Source organism: Muntiacus reevesi, chromosome 8, assembly GCF_963930625.1.
Source record: "Muntiacus reevesi chromosome 8, mMunRee1.1, whole genome shotgun sequence".
Taxonomy (NCBI): Eukaryota; Metazoa; Chordata; class Mammalia; order Artiodactyla; family Cervidae; genus Muntiacus; species Muntiacus reevesi.
The window spans coordinates 1,937,576-1,961,450 of NC_089256.1; positions in this window are offsets into that span (position 1 = coordinate 1,937,576).

Consider the following 23,875-nt stretch of genomic DNA (forward strand, 5'->3'; position numbering starts at 1 on the left):
CTCATGTGATGCCCACATGATTGACACGTGATTCCTACATGATTCCCTCGTGATTGACGCGTTATTCCCACGTGATTCCTACGTGATTACCATGTGATTCCCACGTTATTCCCACGTGACTCCCATGTGATTCCCTCGTCATTGACGCAATATTCCCTCGTGATTCCCACGTGATTCCCACGTGATTGACACGTCATTCCCACGTGATTCCCACGTGATTAACACGTGATTCCCAGGTGATTCCCAAATGATTGTCACGTGATTCCCACGTGATTCACACGTAATTCCATCGTGATTGACAAGTGATTCCCACATGATTCCCACGTTATTGACACGTTATTCTAACCTGATTCCCACGTGATTACCACGTGATTCCCATGTGATTCCCACGTGACTCCCACGTGATTCCCACGTGATTGACGCATGATTACCACTTGATTCCCACGTGATTCCATCGTGATTAACACGTGATTCCCACGAGATTTCCACGTGATTCCCATGTGATACCCAAGTGATTCCCACATGATTGACACGTGATTCCCACGTGATTGACACGTGATTCCCACGTGCTTCAAAAGTGATTCCCACGTGATTCCAACGTGATTGACAAGTGATTCCCAAATGATTCCCGTGTGATACCCATGTGATGCCCACGTGATTGACACATGATTACTACGTGATTCCCTCGTGATTGACACGTGATTCCCACATGATTCCCACGTGATTGACACGTGATTCCCACGTGATTCCTACGTGATTTGCACGTGATTCCCACGTTATTCCCACGTGACTCCCATGTGATTCCCACGTGATTGATGCATGATTCCCACGTGATTCCCACGTGATTCCCACGTGATTCACATGTGATTCATATGGGATTGACACGTGATTCCCACGTGATTCCCACATGATTGACACATGATTCCCACGTGATTCCCACGAGACTCTAACGTGATTCCCACGTGATTGACACGTGATTCCCATATGATTCCCACGTGAATCCAACGTGATTGACACGTGATGCCCACGTGATTCCCACGTGATTGACACGTGATTTCCACGTGATTCCCACTTGATTCTCACATGATTGACAAGTGATTGACACGTGATTCCCACGTGAATCCCACGTGATTCCCACGTGATTCCCACGTGATTGACACGTGATTCCCACGTGATTCCCACGTGATTGATATGTCATTCCCACGTGATTCCCACGTGATTCCCACGTGATTGACACGTGATTCCCACGTGATTCCCACGTGATTCCCACGTGATTCCCAAATGATTCCCACGTGATGCCCACGTGATGCCGTGATTGACACGTGATTCCCACATGATTCCCAAGTGATTGACACTCAATTCCCACATGATTCCCACGATATTGACACGTGATTCCAGCGTGATTCCCACGTGTTTAGCACGTGATTCCCATGTGATTCCCACGTGACTCCCACGTGATTCCCACGTGATTGACGCATGATTACCACTTGATTCCCACGTGATTCCATCATGATTGACACGTGATTCCCACATGACTCCCACGTGATTGTCACGTGATACACACGTGATTCCCACGTGATTACCACGTGATTACCACGTGACTCCCACGTGATTCCCACGTGATTGATGCATGATTCCCACGTGATTCCCACGTGATTGACACGTCATTTCCACGTGATTCACACGTGATTCCTATGTGATTCCCACGTGATTCCCACGTGATTAACACGTGATTCCCAGGTGATTCCCAAATGATTGTCACGTGATTCCCACGTCATTCCCACATGATTCCCACGTGATTGACACGTGATTTCCACGTGATTCCCACGTGATTTACACGTGATTCCTACGTGATTGACATGTGATTCCCACGTGATTCCCACATGATTCCTATGGGATTGACATGTGATTCCCACGTGATTCCCACGTGTTTCCCACGTGATTGACACGTTATTCCCACGTGATTCCCACGTGATTCCCATATGATACCAACGTGATTGACACGTGATTCCCAAATGATTCCCAGTGATGCCCACGTGATTGACACGTCATTCCCACGTGATTCCAACTTGATTAACACGAGATTCCCATGTGAATTCCACGTGATTAAATGTGATTCCCACGTGATTCCCACGTGATTGATACGTGATTCCCAAGTGATTCCCACGTGATTAACACGAGATTCCCACGTGATTCCCATGTGATTGACACGTGATCCCCAAGTGATTCCCACGTGTTTCCACGTGATTGACCCATGATACCCACGTGATTCCCACGTGATTCCAGCGTGATTGATACGTGAATCTCACGTGAACGACACCAGATTCTCACGTGATTCCCACGTGATTCCCCCGTGATTGACACGTGATTCCCACGTGATTCCCATGTGATTCCCACGTGATTCCCACGTGACTCCCACGTGATTCCCACGTGATTGACGCATGATTTCCACGTGATTCCCACGTGATTCCCAAGTGTTTGACACGTGATTCCCACGTGATTCTCACGTGATTCCCACGTGATTGACACGTCATTCCCACGTGATTATCACGTGATTCCCATGTGATTCCCAAGTGATTGACACGTGATTCCCACGTGCTTCCCACGTGATTCCCACGTGATTTCCAAGTGATTGACACATGATTCCAACGTGATTGCCAAGTGATTCCCACGTGATTGACATGTGATTCCCACGTGATTGTCACATGATTCCCACGTGATTCCCACGTGTTTCCCACGTGCTTGACACCTCATTCCCACGTGATTCCCATGTGATTCCCACGTGATTTACACGTGATTCCCAGGTGATTCCCAAATGATTGTCACGTGATTCCCACGTGATTCACACGTAATTCCATCGTGATTGACACGTGATTCCCACATGATTCCCACGTTATTGACAGGTGTTTCCCACATGATTCCATCGTGATTGACACGTGATTCCCAATGATTCCTACGTGATTGACACGTGATTCCCATGTGATTGACACGTGATTTCCTCGTGATTCCCACGTGATTCCCACGTGATTGACATGTGATTCCCACGTGATTCCCAAATGATTGTCATGTGATTCCCAAGTGATCCCACGTGATTCCCACGTGATTCCAACGTGACTACCACGTGATTGACACGTGATTGACACGTGATTCCTACGTGATTGACACGTGATTCCCACGTGATTCGCTCGTGATTTACACTTGATTCCCACGTGATTGACACGTGATTCAAATGTGATTGAGACGTGATTCCCACGTGATTCAAAAGTGATTCCGACGTGATTCCAACGTGATTGACAAGTGAATCCCAAATGATTCTCGTGTGATACCCATGTGATGCCCACGTGATTGACACATGATTCCTACGTGATTCCCTCGTGATTGACACGTTATTCCCACGTGATTCCTACGTGATTACCACGTGATTCCCACGTTATTCCCACGTGACTCCCATGTGATTCCCACGTGATTGACGCATGATTCCCACGTGATTCCCACGTGATGAACACGTGATTCCCACGTGATTCCCACGTGATTCCCACGTGACTCCAACGTGATTCCCACGTAATTGACATGTGATTCCCACGTGATTCCCATGTGATTCCCACGTGACTCCCACGTGATTCCCACGTGATACTCACGTGATTCCCACGTGATTCCCACGTGATTCCCACGTGACTCCTACGTGATTCCCACGTGATTGAGGCATGATTCCCCCTTGATTCCCACGTGATTGACACGTGATACCCACGTGATTACCACGTGATTTACACGTGATTCCTACGTGATTGACACGTGATACCCACGTGATTCCCACGTGATTCCTATGGGATTAACACGTGATTCCCAGGTGATTCCCATGTGATTCCCACGTGATTGACACGTCATTTCCACGTGATTCCCACGTGATTCCTACGTGATTCCCACGTGATTCCCACGTGATTAACACGTGATTCCCAGGTGATTCCCAAATGATTGTCACGTGATTCCCACGTGATTCCCACATGATTCCCACATGATTCCCACGTGATTGACACGTGATTCCCACGTGATTCCCACATGATTCCCACGTGATTGACACGTGATTCCCACGTGATTCCCACATGATTCCTATGGGATTGACATGTGATTCCCACGTGATTCCCACGTGATTCCCACGTGATGGACACGTCATTTCCACATGATTCCCACGTGATTCCTACGTGATTCCCACGTGATTCCCACGTGATTTACACGTGATTCCCAGGTGTTTCCCAAATGATTGTCACGTGATTCCCACGTGATTCCCACATGATTCCCACATGATTCCCACGTGATTGACATGTGATTCCCACGTGATTCCCACATGATTCCTATGGGATTGACATGTGATTCCCACGTGATTCCCACGTGATTCCCACGTGATGGACACGTTATTCCCACGTGATTCCCACGTGATTCCCATATGATTCCAACGTGATTGACACGTGATTCCCAAATGATTCCCACGTGATGCCCACGTGATTGACACGTCATTCCCACGTGATTTCAACTTGATTGACACGAGATTCCCATGTGATTTCCATGTGATTAAATGTAATTCCCACGTGATTCCCACGTGATTGATACGTGATTCCCAAGTGATTCCCACGTGATTCCCACGTGATTCCCAAGTGATTGACACGTGATTCCCACGTGCTTCACACATGATTCCCACGTGATTTCCAAGTGATTGACACATGATTCCAACGTGATTTCCAAGTGATTCCCACGTGATTGACACGTGATTCCCACGTGATTGACACGTGATTCCCACGTCATTGACACGTGATTCCCACGTGATTCCCACGTGATTCCCACGTGATTGACAAGTCATTCCCACGTGATTCCCATGTGATTCCCACGTGATTGACACGTGATACCCACGTGATTCCCACTTGATTCCCACGTGATTGCCACGTGACTCCCACGTGATTCCCACGTGATTGACGCATGATTTCCACGTGATTCCCACGTGATTCCCAAGTGATTGACACGTGATTCCCACGTGATTCCTACGTGATTCTCACGTGATTCCCACGTGATTGACACGTGATTCCCTCGTGCTTCCCACGTGATTCCAACGTGATTCCCAAGTGATTGACACATGATTCCAACGTGATTCCCTAGTGATTCCCACGTGATTGACACGTGATTCCCACGTGATTGACACGTGATTCCCACGTGATTGACACGTGATTCCCACGTGATTCCCACGTGATTCCCACGTGATTGACAAGTCATTCCCACGTGATTCCCATGTGATCCCCACGTGATTAACACGTGATTCCCAGGTGATTCCCAAATGATTGTCACGTGATTCCCACGTGATTCACACGTAATTCCATCGTCATTGACACGTGATTCCCACATGATCCCCACGTTATTGACACGTGATTCCGAACTGATTCCCACGTGATTACCACGTGATTCCCAGGTGATTCCCACGTGACTCTCACGTGATTCCCACGTGGTTGACGCATGATTATCACTTGATTCCCACGTGATTCCATCGTGATTGGCATGTGATTCCCACGAGATTCCCACATGATTCCCACGTGATTGACACGTGATTCCCACGTGATACCCAAGTGATTTCCACATGATTGACACGTGATTCCCACGTGATTGACACGTGATTCCCACGTGATTCCCACGTGATTCCCACCTGATTCCCAACTGATTCCCACCTGATTCCCACGGGATTGAAACGTGTTTCCCACGTGATTGACACGTGATTCCCACGTAGTTCAAAAGTGATTCCCACGTGATTCCAACATGATTGACACGTGATTCCCACGTGATTCCCATGTGATTACCACCTGATTTCCACGAGATTCCCACGTGATTGCAACGTGATTCCAGCATGATTGACGCATGATTCCCACGTGATTCCCACGTGATTCCCACTTGGTTGACACGTGATTCCCACGTGATTCCCACGTAATTGACACGTGATTCCCACGTATTTCTCACGTGATTCCCACGTGATTTCCACGTGATTCACACGTATTTGACCCGTGATTCCCACGTGATTCCCATGTCATTGACATGTAAATCCCACGTGATTCCCACGTGATTCCCGCGCGATTGATACGTGATTCCCACGTGATTCCCACGTGAATGATACGTGATTCCTACGTGATTCCCAAGTGATACCCAAGTGATTGACACGTGATTCCAACGTGATTACCACGTGATTCCTTCGTGATTGACACGTGATTCCCACATGATTCCCACGTGATTGACACGTGATTCCCACTTGATTCTCACGTGATTACCACGTGATTCCCACGTTATTCCCACGTGACTCCCATGTGATTCACACGTGATTGATGCATGATTCCCACGTGATTCCCACGTGATTCCCACGTGATTGACACGTGTTTCCCACGTGATTCCCTCGTGATTGAAACGTGATTCCCACGTGATAGACCCATGATCACCACTTGATTCCCACGTGATTCCATCGTGATTCCCACGTGACTCCAACGTGATTCCCACGTGATTGACGCATGATTCCCACGTGATTCCCACGTGATTGACACGTGATTCACAGGTGATTCCCACGTGATTGACACGTGATTCCCACGTGATTCCCACATGATTCTCACGTAATTTGCACGTGATTGACACGTGATTCCCACGTGATTATCACGTGATTCCCATGTGATTCCACATGATTGACACATGATTCCCATGTGCTTCTCACGTGATTCCCACTTTATTCCCAAGTGATTGAAACGTGATTCCACGTGATAGACGCATGATCACCACTTGATTCCCACGTGATTCCATCGTGATTGACACGTGACTCCTACATGACTCCCACGTGATTGACACGTGATACCAACGTGATTCCCACTTGATTCCCACGTGATTCTCACGTGACTCCCACGTGATTCCCACGTGATTGACGCATGATTCCAACGTGATTCCCAAGTGATTCCCACGTGATTGACACGTGATTCCCACGTGATTGACACGTGATTCCCACGTGATTAACACGTGATTCCCTCGTGATTCCTACGTGATTGACACGTCATTACCACGTGATTCCCATGTGATTCCCACGTGATTAACACGTGATTCCCAGGTGATTCCCAAATGATTGTCACGTGATTCCCACGTGATTCCCAGGTGATTCACACGTAATTCCACCGTGATTGACACGTGATTCCCACATGATTCCCACATTATTGAAACGTGATTCCAACGTGATTCCCACGTGATTACCACGTGTTTCCCATGTGATTCCCACGTGATTCGCACGTGATTCCCACGTGATTGACGCATGATTACCACTTGATTCAAACGTGATTCCATCGTGATTCCCACCTGATTCCCACGGGATTGAAACGGGTTTCCCACGTGAATGACACGTGATTCCCACGTGATTCAAAAGTGATTCCCACGTGATTCCAACGTGATTGACACGTGATTACCAAATGATTCCCTGTGATACCCATGTGATGCCAACATGATTGACACGTTATTCCTACGTGATTCCCTCGTGATTGACACGTGATTCCCACATGATTCCCACGTGATTGACACGTTATTCCCACGTGATTCCTACGTGATTACCACCTGATTCCCACGTTATTCCCACGTGACTCCCATGTGAATCTCACGTGATTGATGCATGATTCCCACGTGATTCCCACGTGATTCCACCGTTATTCCCACGGGATTGCCACGTGATTCCCACATGATTCCCACATGATTGCCACGTGAATCCCACATGATTCCCACGTGATTGACACGTTATTCCCACGTGATTCCTACGTGATTACCACCTGATTCCCACGTTATTCCCACGTGACTCCCATGTGATTCACACGTGATTGACGCATGTTTCCCACGTGATTCCCACGTAAATCCCACGTGATTCCCACGGGATTGCCACATTATTCCCACATGATTCCCACATGATTGACACGTGATTTCCACCTTATTCCCACGTGATTCCTTGGGATTGACTCGTGATTCCCACGTGATTCCCACGTGATTGATATGTCATTCCCACCTGATTCCCACGTGATTCCCACATGATTGACACGTGATTCCCACGTGATTCCCACGTGATTCCCAAATGATTCCCACGTGATGCCCACGTGATTGACACGTGATTCCCACATGATTCCCACGTGATTGACATGTGATTCCCACGTGATTGACACGTTATTCCCACGTAATTCCCACGTGATTCCCTCGTGATTCCCATGGAATTGACACGTGATTCCCACGTGATTGACACGTGATTCCCACGTGATTCCCACGTGATTGACACGTGATTCCCACCTTATTCCCACGTGATTCCCAAGGGATTGAAATATCATTCCCACGTGATTGCCACGTGATTCCCACGTGATTGACATGTGATTCCCACGGGATTGACACGTGATTCCCACGTGACTCCAAAGTGATTCCCACGTAATTGACATGTGATTCCCACGTGAGTGACTCGTGATTCTCATATGATTCCCACGTGATTCTCACATAATTGACACGTGATTGACACGTGATTCCAACGAGAATCCCACGTGATTCCCATGTGATTCCCATGTGATTCCCACGGGATTGACACGTGATTCCCACGTGATTCCCACGTGATTGACACTTGATTCCCACGTGATTCCCACGTGACTCTAACGTGATTCCAACGTGATTGTCACGTGATTTCCACGTGATTGACACGTGATTTCCACGTGATTCAGACTTGATTCTCACATGATTGACACGAGATTGACACGTGATTCCCACGAGAATCCCACGTGATTTCCATGTGATTCCCACGTGATTGACACGTGATTCCCACCTTATTCCCACGTGATTCCCACGGGATTGACATGTCATTCCCACGTGATTGCCACGTGCTTGACATGTGATTCCCACGTGATTCCCCCGTGATTCCCACGTGAGTCCCAAATGATTCCCACGTGATGCCCACATGAGGCTCACGTGATTTACACGTGATTCCCACATGATTCCCACGTGATTGACACGTGATTCCCACGTGATTCACACGTAATTCCATCGTGATTGACACGTGATTCCCACATGATTCCCACGATATTGACACGTGATTCCAAGGTGATTCCCACATGATTTCCACGTGATTGCCATGTGATTCCCACGGGATTCCCACGTGATTCCCACATGATTGACGCATGATCACCACTTGATTCCCACGTGATTCCATCGTGATTGACACGTGACTCCCACATGACTCCCACGTGATTGACACTTGATACCCACGTGATTCCCACTTGATTCCCACGTGATTGCCACTTGACTCCCACGTGATTCCCACGTGATTGACGCATGATTTCCACGTGATTCCCACGTGATTCCCAAGTGATTGCCACTTGACTACCACGTGATTCCCACGTGATTGACGCATGAATCCCACGTCATTCCCACGTGTTTCCCACGTGATTGACACGTGATTCCCACGTGATTGACACGTGATTGACACGTGATTCCTACGTGATTGACACGTGATTCCCACAGGATTCCCACGTGATTCCCACGTGATACCCATGGGATTGACAAGTGATTCCCACATGATTCCGACGTGATTCCCACGTGATTCCCACCTGATTCGCACCTGATTCCCTCGGGATTGAAATGTGTTTCCCACGTGATTGACACGTGATTCCCACGTGATTCAAAAGTGATTCCCACGTGATTCCAACGTGATTGACACGTGATTCCCATATGATTCCCGTGTGATACCTATGTGATGCCCACGTGATTGACACGTGATTACTACGTGATTCCCTCGTGATTGACACGTGTTTCCCACATGATTCCCACGTGATTGACACGTTATTCCCACGTGATTCCTACGTGATTACCACGTGATTCCCACGTGATTCCCACGTGACTTCCATGTGATTCCCACGTGATTGACGCATGATTCCCACGTGATTCCCACGTGATTCATACGAGATTGACACGTGTTTCCCACGTGATTCCAAGGTGATTGACACGTGATTCCCACGTGATTCCCACGTGATTGACACTCAATTCCCACATGATTCCCACGATATTGACACGTGATTCCAGCGTGATTCCCACGTGTTTAGCACGTGATTCCCATGTGATTCCCACGTGACTCCCACGTGATTCCCACGTGATTGACGCATGATTACCACTTGATTCCCACGTGATTCCATCATGATTGACACGTGATTCCCACATGACTCCCACGTGATTGTCACGTGATACACACGTGATTCCCACGTGATTCCCACGTGATTACCACGTGACTCCCACGTGATTCCCACGTGATTGACGCATGATTCCCACGTGATTCCCACGTGATTGACACGTCATTTCCACGTGATTCCCACGTGATTCCTACGTGATTCCCACGTCATTAACACGTGATTCCCAGGTGATTCCCAAATGATTGTCACGTGATTCCCACGTGATTCCCACATGATTCCCATGTGATTGACACGTGATTTCCATGTGATTCCCACGTGATTTACACGTGATTCCTACGTGATTGACACGTGATTCCCACGTGATTCCCACATGATTCCTATGGGATTGACATGTGATTCCCACGTGATTCCCACGTGTTTACCACGTGATTGACACGTTATTCCCACGTGATTCCCACGTGATTCCCATATGATACCAACGTGATTGACACGTGATTCCCAAATGATTCCCAGTGATGCCCACGTGATTGACACGTCATTCCCACGTGATTCCAACTTGATTAACACGAGATTCCCATGTGAATTCCACGTGATTAAATGTGATTCCCACGTGATTCCCACGTGATTGATACGTGATTCCCAAGTGATTCCCACGTGATTAACACGTGATTCCCACGTGATTCCCATGTGATTGACACGTGATCCCCAAGTGATTCCCACGTGTTTCCACGTGATTGACCCATGATACCCACGTGATTCCCACGTGATTCCAGCGTGATTGACACGTGAATCTCACGTGAACGACACCAGATTCTCACGTGATTCCCACGTGATTCCCCCGTGATTGACACGTGATTCCCACGTGATTCCCATGTGATTCCCACGTGATTCCCACGTGACTCAAACGTGATTTCCACGTGATTGACGCATGATTTCCACGTGATTCCCACGTGATTCCCAAGTGTTTGACACGTGATTCCCACGTGATTCTCACGTGATTCCCACGTGATTGACACGTGATTTCCACGTGATTATCACGTGATTCCCATGTGATTCCCAAGTGATTGACACGTGATTCCCACGTGCTTCCCACGTGATTCCCACGTGATTCCCAAGTGATTGACACATGATTCAAACGTGATTGCCAAGTGATTCCCACGTGATTGACATGTGATTCGCACGTGATTGACACGTGATTCCCACGTGATTCTCACGTGTTTCCCACGTGCTTGACACCTCATTCCCACGTGATTCCCATGTGATTCCCACGTGACTCCCACGTGATTCCCACGTGATTGACGCATGATCACCACTTGATTCCCACGTGATTCCATCGTGATTGACACGTGACTCCCACATGACTCCCACGTGATTGACACGTGATACCCACATGATTCCCACTTGATTCCCACGTGATTCCCATGTGACTCCCACGTGATTCCCACGTGATTGACGCATGATTTCCACGTGATTCCCACGTGATACTCAAATGATTGACACGTGATTCCCACGGGATTCTCACGTGATTCCCACGTGATTGACACGTGATTCCCATGTGATTATCACGTGATTCCCATGTGATTCCTAAGTGATTGACACGTGATTCCCACGTGCTTCCCACGTGATTCCCACGTGATTCCCAAGTGATTGACACATGATTCCAACGTGATTCCCAAGTGATTCCCACGTGATTGACACGTGATTCCCACGTGATTGACACCTCATTCCCACGTGATTCCCATGTGATTCCCACGTGATTAACACGTGATTCCCAGGTGATTCCCAAATGATTATCACGTGATTCCCACATGATTCACACGTAATTCCATCGTGATTGACACGTGATTCCCACATGATTCCCACATTATTGACACGTCATTCCAACCTGATTCCCACGTGATTCCCACGTGATTCCCACCTGATTCGCACCTGATTCCCTCGGGATTGAAATGTGTTTCCCACGTGATTGACACGTGATTCCCACGTGATTCAAAAGTGATTCCCACGTGATTCCAACGTGATTGACACGTGATTCCCATATGATTCCCGTGTGATACCTATGTGATGCCCACGTGATTGACACGTGATTACTACGTGATTCCCTCGTGATTGACACGTGTTTCCCACATGATTCCCACGTGATTGACACGTTATTCCCACGTGATTCCTACGTGATTACCACGTGATTCCCACGTGATTCCCACGTGACTTCCATGTGATTCCCACGTGATTGACGCATGATTCCCACGTGATTCCCACGTGATTCATACGAGATTGACACGTGTTTCCCACGTGATTCCAAGGTGATTGACACGTGATTCCCACGTGATTCCCACGTGATTGACACTCAATTCCCACATGATTCCCACGATATTGACACGTGATTCCAGCGTGATTCCCACGTGTTTAGCACGTGATTCCCATGTGATTCCCACGTGACTCCCACGTGATTCCCACGTGATTGACGCATGATTACCACTTGATTCCCACGTGATTCCATCGTGATTGACAAGTGATTCCCACGAGATTCCCAGGTGATTCCCACGTGATTTACACGTGATTTCCACGTGATGCCCATGTGATTCCCACATGATTGACACGTGATTCCCACGTGATTGACACGTGATTCCCACGTGATTCCCACGTGATTCCCACGTGACTCCCAAGTGATTCCCACCTGATTCCCACGGGATTGAAACGTGTTTCCCACGTGATTGACAAGTGATTCCCACGTGATTCAAAAGTGATTCCCACGTGATTCCAACGTGATTGACACGTGATGCCCACGTGATTCCCACGTGATTGACACGTGATTCCCACGTGATTCCCACGTGACTCAAACGTGATTCCCACGTGATTGACGCATGATTTCCACGTGATTCCCACGTGTTTCCCAAGTGTTTGACACGTGATTCCCATGTGATTCTCACGTGATTCCCACGTGATTGACACGTGATTCCCACGTGATTATCACGTGATTCCCATGTGATTCCCAAGTGATTGACACGTGATTCCCACGTGCTTCCCACGTGATTCCAACGTGATTCCCAAGTGATTGACACATGATTCCAACGTGATTGCCAAGTGATTCCCACGTGATTGACATGTGATTACCACGTGATTGACACGTGATTCCCACGTGATTCCCACGTGATTCCCACGTGCTTGACACCTCATTCCCACGTGATTCCCATGTGATTCCCACGTGATTTACACGTGATTCCCAGGTGATTCCCAAATGATTGTCACGTGATTCCCACGTGATTCACATGTAATTCCATCGTGATTGACACGTGATTCCCACATGATTCCCACGTTATTGACACGTGTTTCCCACGTGATTCCATCGTGATTGACACGTGATTCCCAATGATTCCTACGTGATTGACACGTGATTCCCATGTGATTGACACGTGATTTCCTCGTGATTCCCACGTGATTCCCACGTGATTGACATGTGATTACCACGTGATTCCCAAATGATTGTCATGTGATTCCCAAGTGATCCCACGTGATTCCCACGTGATTCCAACGTGACTACCACGTGATTGACACGTGATTGACACGTGATTCCTACGTGATTGACACGTGATTCCCACGTGATTCACTCGTGATTTACACTTGATTCCCACGTGATTGACACGTGATTCAAATGTGATTGACACGTGATTCCCACATGATTCAAAAGTGATTCCGACGTGATTCCAACGTGATTGACAAGTGAATCCCAAATGATTCTCGTGTGATACCCATGTGATGCCCACGTGATTGACACGTGATTCCTACGTGATTCCCTCGTGATTGACACGTGATTCCCACGTGATTCCTACGTGATTACCACGTGATTCCCACGTTATTCCCACGTGAGTCCCATGTGATTCCCACGGGATTGACGCATGATTCCCACGTGATTCCCACGTGATGAACACGTGATTCTCACGTGATTCCCACATGATTCCCACGTGACTCCAACGTGATTCCCACGTAATTGACATGTGATTCCCACGTGATTCCCATGTGATTCCCACGTGACTCCCACGTGATTCCCACGTGATACTCACGTGATTCCCACGTGATTCCCACGTGATTCCCACGTGACTCCCACGTGATTCCCACATGATTGAGGCATGATTCCCACTTGATTCCCACGTGATTGACACGTGATACCCACGTGATTACCACGTGATTTACACGTGATTCCTATGTGATTGACACGTGATACCCACGTGATTCCCACGTGATTCCTACGGGATTAACACGTGATTCCCAGGTGATTCCCACGTGATTTCCACGTGATTTCCACGTGATTGACACGTCATTTCCACGTGATTCCCACGTGATTTCTACATGATTCCCACGTGATTCCCACGTGATTAACACGTGATTCCCAGGTGATTCCCAAATGATTGTCACGTGATTCCCACATGATTCCCACATGATTCCCACGTGATTGACACGTGATTCCCACGTGATTCCCACATGATTCCCCCGTGATTGACACGTGATTCCCACGTGATTCCCACATGATTCCTATGGGATTGACATGTGATTCCCACGTGATTCCATCATGATTGACACGTGATTCCCACATGACTCCCACGTGATTGGCACGTGATACACACGTGATACCCACGTGATTCCCACGTGATTCCCACTTGACTCCCACGTGATTCCCACGTGATTGACGCATGATTCCCACGTGATTGACACATCATTTCCACGTGATTCCCACGTGATTCCTACGTGATTCCCATGTGATTCCCACGTGATTAACACGTGATTCCCAGGTGATTCCCAAATGATTGTCTCGTGATTCCCACGTGATTCACACGTGTTTCCACGTGATTGACCCATGATACCCACGTGATTCCCACGTGATTCCAACATGATTGACACGTGAATCTTACGTGAATGACACCAGATTCTCACGTGATTCCCACGTGATTCCCCTGTGATTGACACGTGATTCCCACGTGATTCCCATGTGATTCCCACGTGACTCCCACGTGATTCCCACGTGATTGACGCATGATCACCACTTGATTCCCACGTGATTCCATCATGATTGACACGTGACTCCCACATGAATCCCACGTGATTGACACGTGATACCCACATGATTCCCTCTTGATTCCCTCGTGATTCCCATGTGACTCCCACGTGATTCCCACGTGATTGACGCATGATTTCCACGTGATTCCCACGTGATACTCAAGTGATTGACACGTGATTTCCACGTGATTCCCACGGGATTCTCACGTGATTCCCACGTGATTGACACGTGATTCCCACGTGATTATCACGTGATTCCCATGTGATTCCCAATTGATTGACACATGATTCCAACGTGATTCCCAAGTGATTCCCACGTGATTGACACGTGATTCCCACGTGATTGACACGTGATTCCCACATGTTTCCCACGTGCTTGACACCTCATTCCCACGTGATTCCCATGTGATTCCCACGTGATTAACACGTGATTCCCAGGTGATTCCCAAATGATTATCACGTGATTCCCACGTGATTCACACGTAATTCCATCGTGATTGACACGTGATTCCCACATGATTCCCACGTTATTGACACGTCATTCCAACCTGATTCCCACGTGATTACCACGTGATTCCCATGTGATTCCCACGTGATTCCCACGTGATTGACGCATGATTACCACTTGATTCCCAAGTGATTCCATCGTGTTTGACAAGTGATTCCCACGAGATTCCCACGTGATTCCCACGTGATTTACACGTGATTCCCACGTGATGCCCATGTGATTCCCACATGATTGACACGTGATTCCCACGTGATTGACACGTGATTCCCACGTGATTCCCACGTGACTCCCAAGTGATTCCCACCTGATTCCCACGGGATTGAAACGTGTTTCCCACGTGATTGACAAGTGATTCCCACGTGATTCAAAAGTGATTCCCACGTGATTACAACGTGATTGACACGTGATTGACACGTGATTCCTAAGTGATTGACACGTGATTCCCACGTGATTCCCTCGTGATTTACACTTGATTCCCACGTGATTGACACGTGATTCAAACTTGATTGACACGTGATTCCCACGTGATTCAAAAGTGATTCCGACATGATTCCAACGTGATTGACAAGTGAATCCCAAATAATTCTCGTGTGATACCCATGTGATGCCCACGTGATTGACACGTGATTCCCACGTGATTCCCTCGTGATTGACACGTTATTCCCACGTGATTCCTACGTGATTACCACGTGATTCCCACGTTATTCCCACGTGACTCCCATGTGATTCCCACGTGATTGACACGTGATTCGCACGTGATTCACATGTGATTCCCCCGTGATTGACACGTGATTCCAACGTGATTCCCAAATGATTGTCACGTCATTCCCACGTGATTCCCAGGTGATTCACACGTGATTCCCACGTCATTGATACGTGATTCCCACGTGATTCCCACGTGATTCCTACGTTATTCCCACGTGATTCCCACGTGATTGACACGTGATTCAAACATGATTCCCACGTGACTCCCAAGTGTTTCCCACGTGATTTACACGTGATTGACACGTGATTCCCACGTGATTCCCACGTGACTCCCTCGTGATTTCCACGTGATTGACACGTGAATCTCACGCGATTCCCTCGTGATTGAGGCTTGATTCCCAAGTGACTCCCACGTGATTCCCACGTGATACTCACGTGATTGACACATGATTCCCTCGTGATTCTCACGTGATTCTGACGTGAATCCCACTTGATTGAGTCGTGATTCCCACCCGATTCCCACGTGATTCCCACGTGATTGACACGTGACTCCCACGGGTTTCCCACGTGATTGACACGTAATTCCCACGTGATTCCCACGTGACTCCGATGTGATTCCCACGTTATTGACACATGATTACCACGTGATTCCTACGTGATTGCCATGTGATTCCTACGTGATTCCCAGGTGATACCCACGTGATTGACACGTGAGGGCCACGAGATTCTCACGTGATTCACACGTGATTCCCACGTGATTGACACGTGATTCCCACGTGATTCCATCGTGATTGACACGTGATTCCCATGTGATTCCTACGTGATTGACACGTGATTCCCATGTGATTGACACGTGATTTCCTCGTGATTCCCACGTGATTGACATGTGATTCCCACGTGATTCCCAAATGATTGTCATGTGATTCCCAAGTGATCCCACGTGATTCCCACGTGATTCCTACGTGACTACCACGTGATTGACACGTGATTGACACGTGATTCCTACGTGATTGACACGTGATTCCCACGTGATTCCTACGTGATTACCACGTGATTCCCACGTTATTCCCACGTGACTCCCATGTGACTCCCATGTGATTGACGCATGATTCCCACGTGATTCCAATGTGACTACCACGTGATTGACACGTGATTCCTACGTGATTGACACGTGATTCCCACGTGATTCCCTCGTGATTTACACTTGATTCCCACGTGATTGACACGTGATTCAAATGTGATTGACACGTGATTCCCACGTGATTCAAAAGTGATTCCGACGTGATTCCAACGTGATTGACAAGTGAATCCCAAATGATTCTCGTGTGATACTCATGTGATGCCCACATGATTGACACGTGATTCCTACATGATTCCCTCGTGATTGACGCGTTATTCCCACGTGATTCCTACGTGATTACCATGTGATTCCCACGTTATTCCCACGTGACTCCCATGTGATTCCCTCGTCATTGACGCAATATTCCCTCGTGATTGACACGTGATTCCCTCGTGATTGACACGTCATTCCCACGTGATTCCTACATGATTCCCTCGTGATTGACGCGTTATTCCCACGTGATTCCTACGTGATTACCATGTGATTCCCACGTTATTCCCACGTGACTCCCATGTGATTCCCTCGTCATTGACGCAATATTCCCTCGTGATTCCCACGTGATTCCCACGTGATTGACACGTCATTCCCACGTGATTCCCACGTGATTAACACGTGATTCCCAGGTGATTCCCAAATGATTGTCACGTGATTCCCACGTGATTCACACGTAATTCCATCGTGATTGACAAGTGATTCCCACATGATTCCCACGTTATTGACACGTTATTCTAACCTGATTCCCACGTGATTACCACGTGATTCCCATGTGATTCCCACGTGACTCCCACGTGATTCCCACGTGATTGACGCATGATTACCACTTGATTCCCACGTGATTCCATCGTGATTAACACGTGATTCCCACGAGATTTCCACGTGATTCCCATGTGATACCCAAGTGATTCCCACATGATTGACATGTGATTCCCACGTGATTGACACGTGATTCCCACGTGCTTCAAAAGTGATTCCCACGTGATTCCAACGTGATTGACAAGTGATTCCCAAATGATTCCCGTGTGATACCCATGTGATGCCCACGTGATTGACACATGATTACTACGTGATTCCCTCGTGATTGACACGTGATTCCCACATGATTCCCACGTGATTGACACGTGATTCCCACGTGATTCCTACGTGATTTGCACGTGATTCCCACGTTATTCCCACGTGACTCCCATGTGATTCCCACGTGATTGATGCATGATTCCCACGTGATTCCCACGTGATTCCCACGTGATTCACATGTGATTCATATGGGATTGACACGTGATTCCCACGTGATTCCCACATGATTGACACATGATTCCCACGTGATTCCCACGTGACTCCCACGTGATTCCCACGTGATTGACGCATGATTACCACTTGATTCCCACGTGATTCCATCGTGATTAACACATGATTCCCACGAGATTTCCACGTGATTCCCATGTGATACCCAAGTGATTCCCACATGATTGACACGTGATTCCCACGTGATTGACACGTGATTCCCACGTGCTTCAAAAGTGATTCCCACGTGATTCCAACGTGATTGACAAGTGATTCCCAAATGATTCCCGTGTGATACCCATGTGATGCCCACGTGATTGACACATGATTACTACGTGATTCCCTCGTGATTGACACGTGATTCCCACATGATTCCCACGTGATTGACACGTGATTCCCACGTGATTCCTACGTGATTGATGCATGATTCCCACGTGATTCCCACGTGATTCCCACGTGATTCACATGTGATTCATATGGGATTGACACGTGATTCCCACGTGATTCCCACATGATTGACACATGATTCCCACGTGATTCCCACGAGACTCTAACGTGATTCCCACGTGATTGACACGTGATTCCCATATGATTCCCACGTGAATCCAACGTGATTAACACGTGATGCCCACGTGATTCCCACGTGATTGACACGTGATTTCCACGTGATTCCCACTTGATTCTCACATGATTGACAAGTGATTGACACGTGATTCCCACGTGAATCCCACGTGATTCCCACGTGATTCCCACGTGATTGACACGTGATTCCCACGTGATTCCCACGTGATTGATATGTCATTCCCACGTGATTCCCACGTGATTCCCACGTGATTGACACGTGATTCCCACGTGATTCCCACGTGATTCCCACGTGATTCCCAAATGATTCCCACGTGATGCCCACGTGATGCCGTGATTGACACGTGATTCCCACATGATTCCCACGTGATTGACACTCAATTCCCACATGATTCCCACGATATTGACACGTGATTCCAGCGTGATTCCCACGTGTTTAGCACGTGATTCCCATGTGATTCCCACGTGACTCCCACGTGATTCCCACGTGATTGACGCATGATTACCACTTGATTCCCACGTGATTCCATCATGATTGACACGTGATTCCCACATGACTCCCACGTGATTGTCACGTGATACACACGTGATTCCCACGTGATTACCACGTGATTGACACGTCATTTCCACGTGATTCCCACGTGATTCCTATGTGATTCCCACGTGATTCCCACGTGATTAACACGTGATTCCCAGTTGATTCCCAAATGATTGTCACGTGATTCCCACGTCATTCCCACATGATTCCCACGTGATTGACACGTGATTTCCACGTGATTCCCACGTGATTTACACGTGATTCCTACGTGATTGACATGTGATTCCCACGTGATTCCCACATGATTCCTATGGGATTGACATGTGATTCCCACGTGATTCCCACGTGTTTCCCACGTGATTGACACGTTATTCCCACGTGATTCCCACGTGATTCCCATATGATACCAACGTGATTGACACGTGATTCCCAAATGATTCCCAGTGATGCCCACGTGATTGACACGTCATTCCCACGTGATTCCAACTTGATTAACACGAGATTCCCATGTGAATTCCACGTGATTAAATGTGATTCCCACGTGATTCCCACGTGATTGATACGTGATTCCCAAGTGATTCCCACGTGATTAACACGAGATTCCCACGTGATTCCCATGTGATTGACACGTGATCCCAAGTGATTCCCACGTGTTTCCACGTGATTGACCCATGATACCCACGTGATTCCCACGTGATTCCAGCGTGATTGATACGTGAATCTCACGTGAACGACACCAGATTCTCACGTGATTCCCACGTGATTCCCCCGTGATTGACACGTGATTCCCACGTGATTCCCATGTGATTCCCACGTGATTCCCACGTGACTCCCACGTGATTCCCACGTGATTGACGCATGATTTCCACGTGATTCCCACGTGATTCCCAAGTGTTTGACACGTGATTCCCACGTGATTCTCACGTGATTCCCACGTGATTGACACGTCATTCCCACGTGATTATCACGTGATTCCCATGTGATTCCCAAGTGATTGACACGTGATTCCCACGTGCTTCCCACGTGATTCCCACGTGACTTCCAAGTGATTGACACATGATTCCAACGTGATTGCCAAGTGATTCCCACGTGATTGACATGTGATTCCCACGTGATTGCCACATGATTCCCACGTGATTCCCACGTGTTTCCAACGTGCTTGACACCTCATTCCCACGTGATTCCCATGTGATTCCCACGTGATTATCACGTGATTCCCATGTGATTCGCAATTGATTGACACATGATTCCAACGTGATTCCCAAGTGATTCCCACGTGATTGACACGTGATTCCCACGTGATTGACACGTGATTCCCACGTGTTTCCCACGTGCTTGACACCTCATTCCCACGTGATTCCCATGTGATTCCCACGTGATTAACACGTGATTCCCAGGTGATTCCCAAATGATTATCACGTGATTCCCACGTGATTCACACGTAATTCCATCGTGATTGACACGTGATTCCCACATGATTCCCACGTTATTGACACGTCATTCCAACCTGATTCCCACGTGATTACCACGTGATTCCCATGTGATTCCCACGTGATTCCCACGTGATTGACGCATGATTACCACTTGATTCCCACGTGATTCCATCGTGTTTGACAAGTGATTCCCACGAGATTCCCACTTGATTCCCACGTGATTTACACGTGATTCCCACGTGATGCCCATGTGATTCCCACATGATTGACACGTGATTCCCACGTGATTGACACGTGATTCCCACGTGATTCCCACGTGATTCCCACGTGACTCCCAAGTGATTCCCACCTGATTCCCACGGGATTGAAACGTGTTTCCCACGTGATTGACAAGTGATTCCCACGTGATTCAAAAGTGATTCCCACGTGATTACAACGTGATTGACACGTGATTGACACGTGATTCCTAAGTGATTGACACGTGATTCCCACGTGATTCCCTCGTGATTTACACTTGATTCCCACGTGATTGACACGTGATTCAAACTTGATTGACACGTGATTCCCACGTGATTCAAAAGTGATTCCGACATGATTCCAACGTCATTGACAAGTGAATCCCAAATAATTCTCGTGTGATACCCATGTGATGCCCACGTGATTGACACGTGATTCCTACGTGATTCCCTCGTGATTGACACGTTATTCCCACGTGATTCCTACGTGATTACCACGTGATTCCCACGTTATTCCCACGTGACTCCCATGTGATTCCCACGTGATTGACACGTGATTCGCACGTGATTCACATGTGATTCCCCCGTGATTGACACGTGATTCCAACGTGATTCCCAAATGATTGTCACGTCATTCCCACGTGATTCCCAGGTGATTCACACGTGATTCCCACGTCATTGATACGTGATTCCCACGTGATTCCCACGTGATTCCTACGTTATTCCCACGTGATTCCCACGTGATTGACACGTGATTCAAACATGATTCCCACGTGACTCCCAAGTGTTTCCCACGTGATTTACACGTGATTGACACGTGATTCCCACGTGATTCCCACGTGACTCCCTCGTGATTTCCACGTGATTGACACGTGAATCTCACGTGATTCCCTCGTGATTGAGGCTTGATTCCCAAGTGACTCCCACGTGATTCCCTCGTGATTCTCACGTGATTCTGACGTGAATCCCACTTGATTGAGTCGTGATTCCCACCCGATTCCCACGTGATTCCCACGTGATTGACACGTGACTCCCACGGGTTTCCCACGTGATTGACACGTAATTCCCACGTGATTCCCACGTGACTCCGATGTGATTCCCACGTTATTGACACATGATTACCACGTGATTCCTACGTGATTGCCATGTGATTCCTACGTGATTCCCAGGTGATACCCACGTGATTGACACGTGAGGGCCACGAGATTCTCACGTGATTCACACGTGATTCCCACGTGATTGACACGTGATTCCCACGTGATTCCATCGTGATTGACACGTGATTCCCATGTGATTCCTACGTGATTGACACGTGATTCCCATGTGATTGACACGTGATTTCCTCGTGATTCCCACGTGATTGACATGTGATTCCCACGTGATTCCCAAATGATTGTCATGTGATTCCCAAGTGATCCCACGTGATTCCCACGTGATTCCTACGTGACTACCACGTGATTGACACGTGATTGACACGTGATTCCTACGTGATTGACACGTGATTCCCACGTGATTCCTACGTGATTACCACGTGATTCCCACGTTATTCCCACGTGACTCCCATGTGACTCCCATGTGATTGACGCATGATTCCCACGTGATTCCAATGTGACTACCACGTGATTGACACGTGATTCCTACGTGATTGACACGTGATTCCCACGTGATTCCCTCGTGATTTACACTTGATTCCCACGTGATTGACACGTGATTCAAATGTGATTGACACGTGATTCCCACGTGATTCAAAATGATTCCGACGTGATTCCAACGTGATTGACAAGTGAATCCCAAATGATTCTCGTGTGATACTCATGTGATGCCCACATGATTGACACGTGATTCCTACATGATTCCCTCGTGATTGACGCGTTATTCCCACGTGATTCCTACGTGATTACCATGTGATTCCCACGTTATTCCCACGTGACTCCCATGTGATTCCCTCGTCATTGACGCAATATTCCCTCGTGATTGACACGTGATTCCCTCGTGATTGACACGTCATTCCCACGTGATTCCTACATGATTCCCTCGTGATTGACGCGTTATTCCCACGTGATTCCTACGTGATTACCATGTGATTCCCACGTTATTCCCACGTGACTCCCATGTGATTCCCTCGTCATTGACGCAATATTCCCTCGTGATTCCCACGTGATTCCCACGTGATTGACACGTCATTCCCACGTGATTCCCACGTGATTAACACGTGATTCCCAGGTGATTC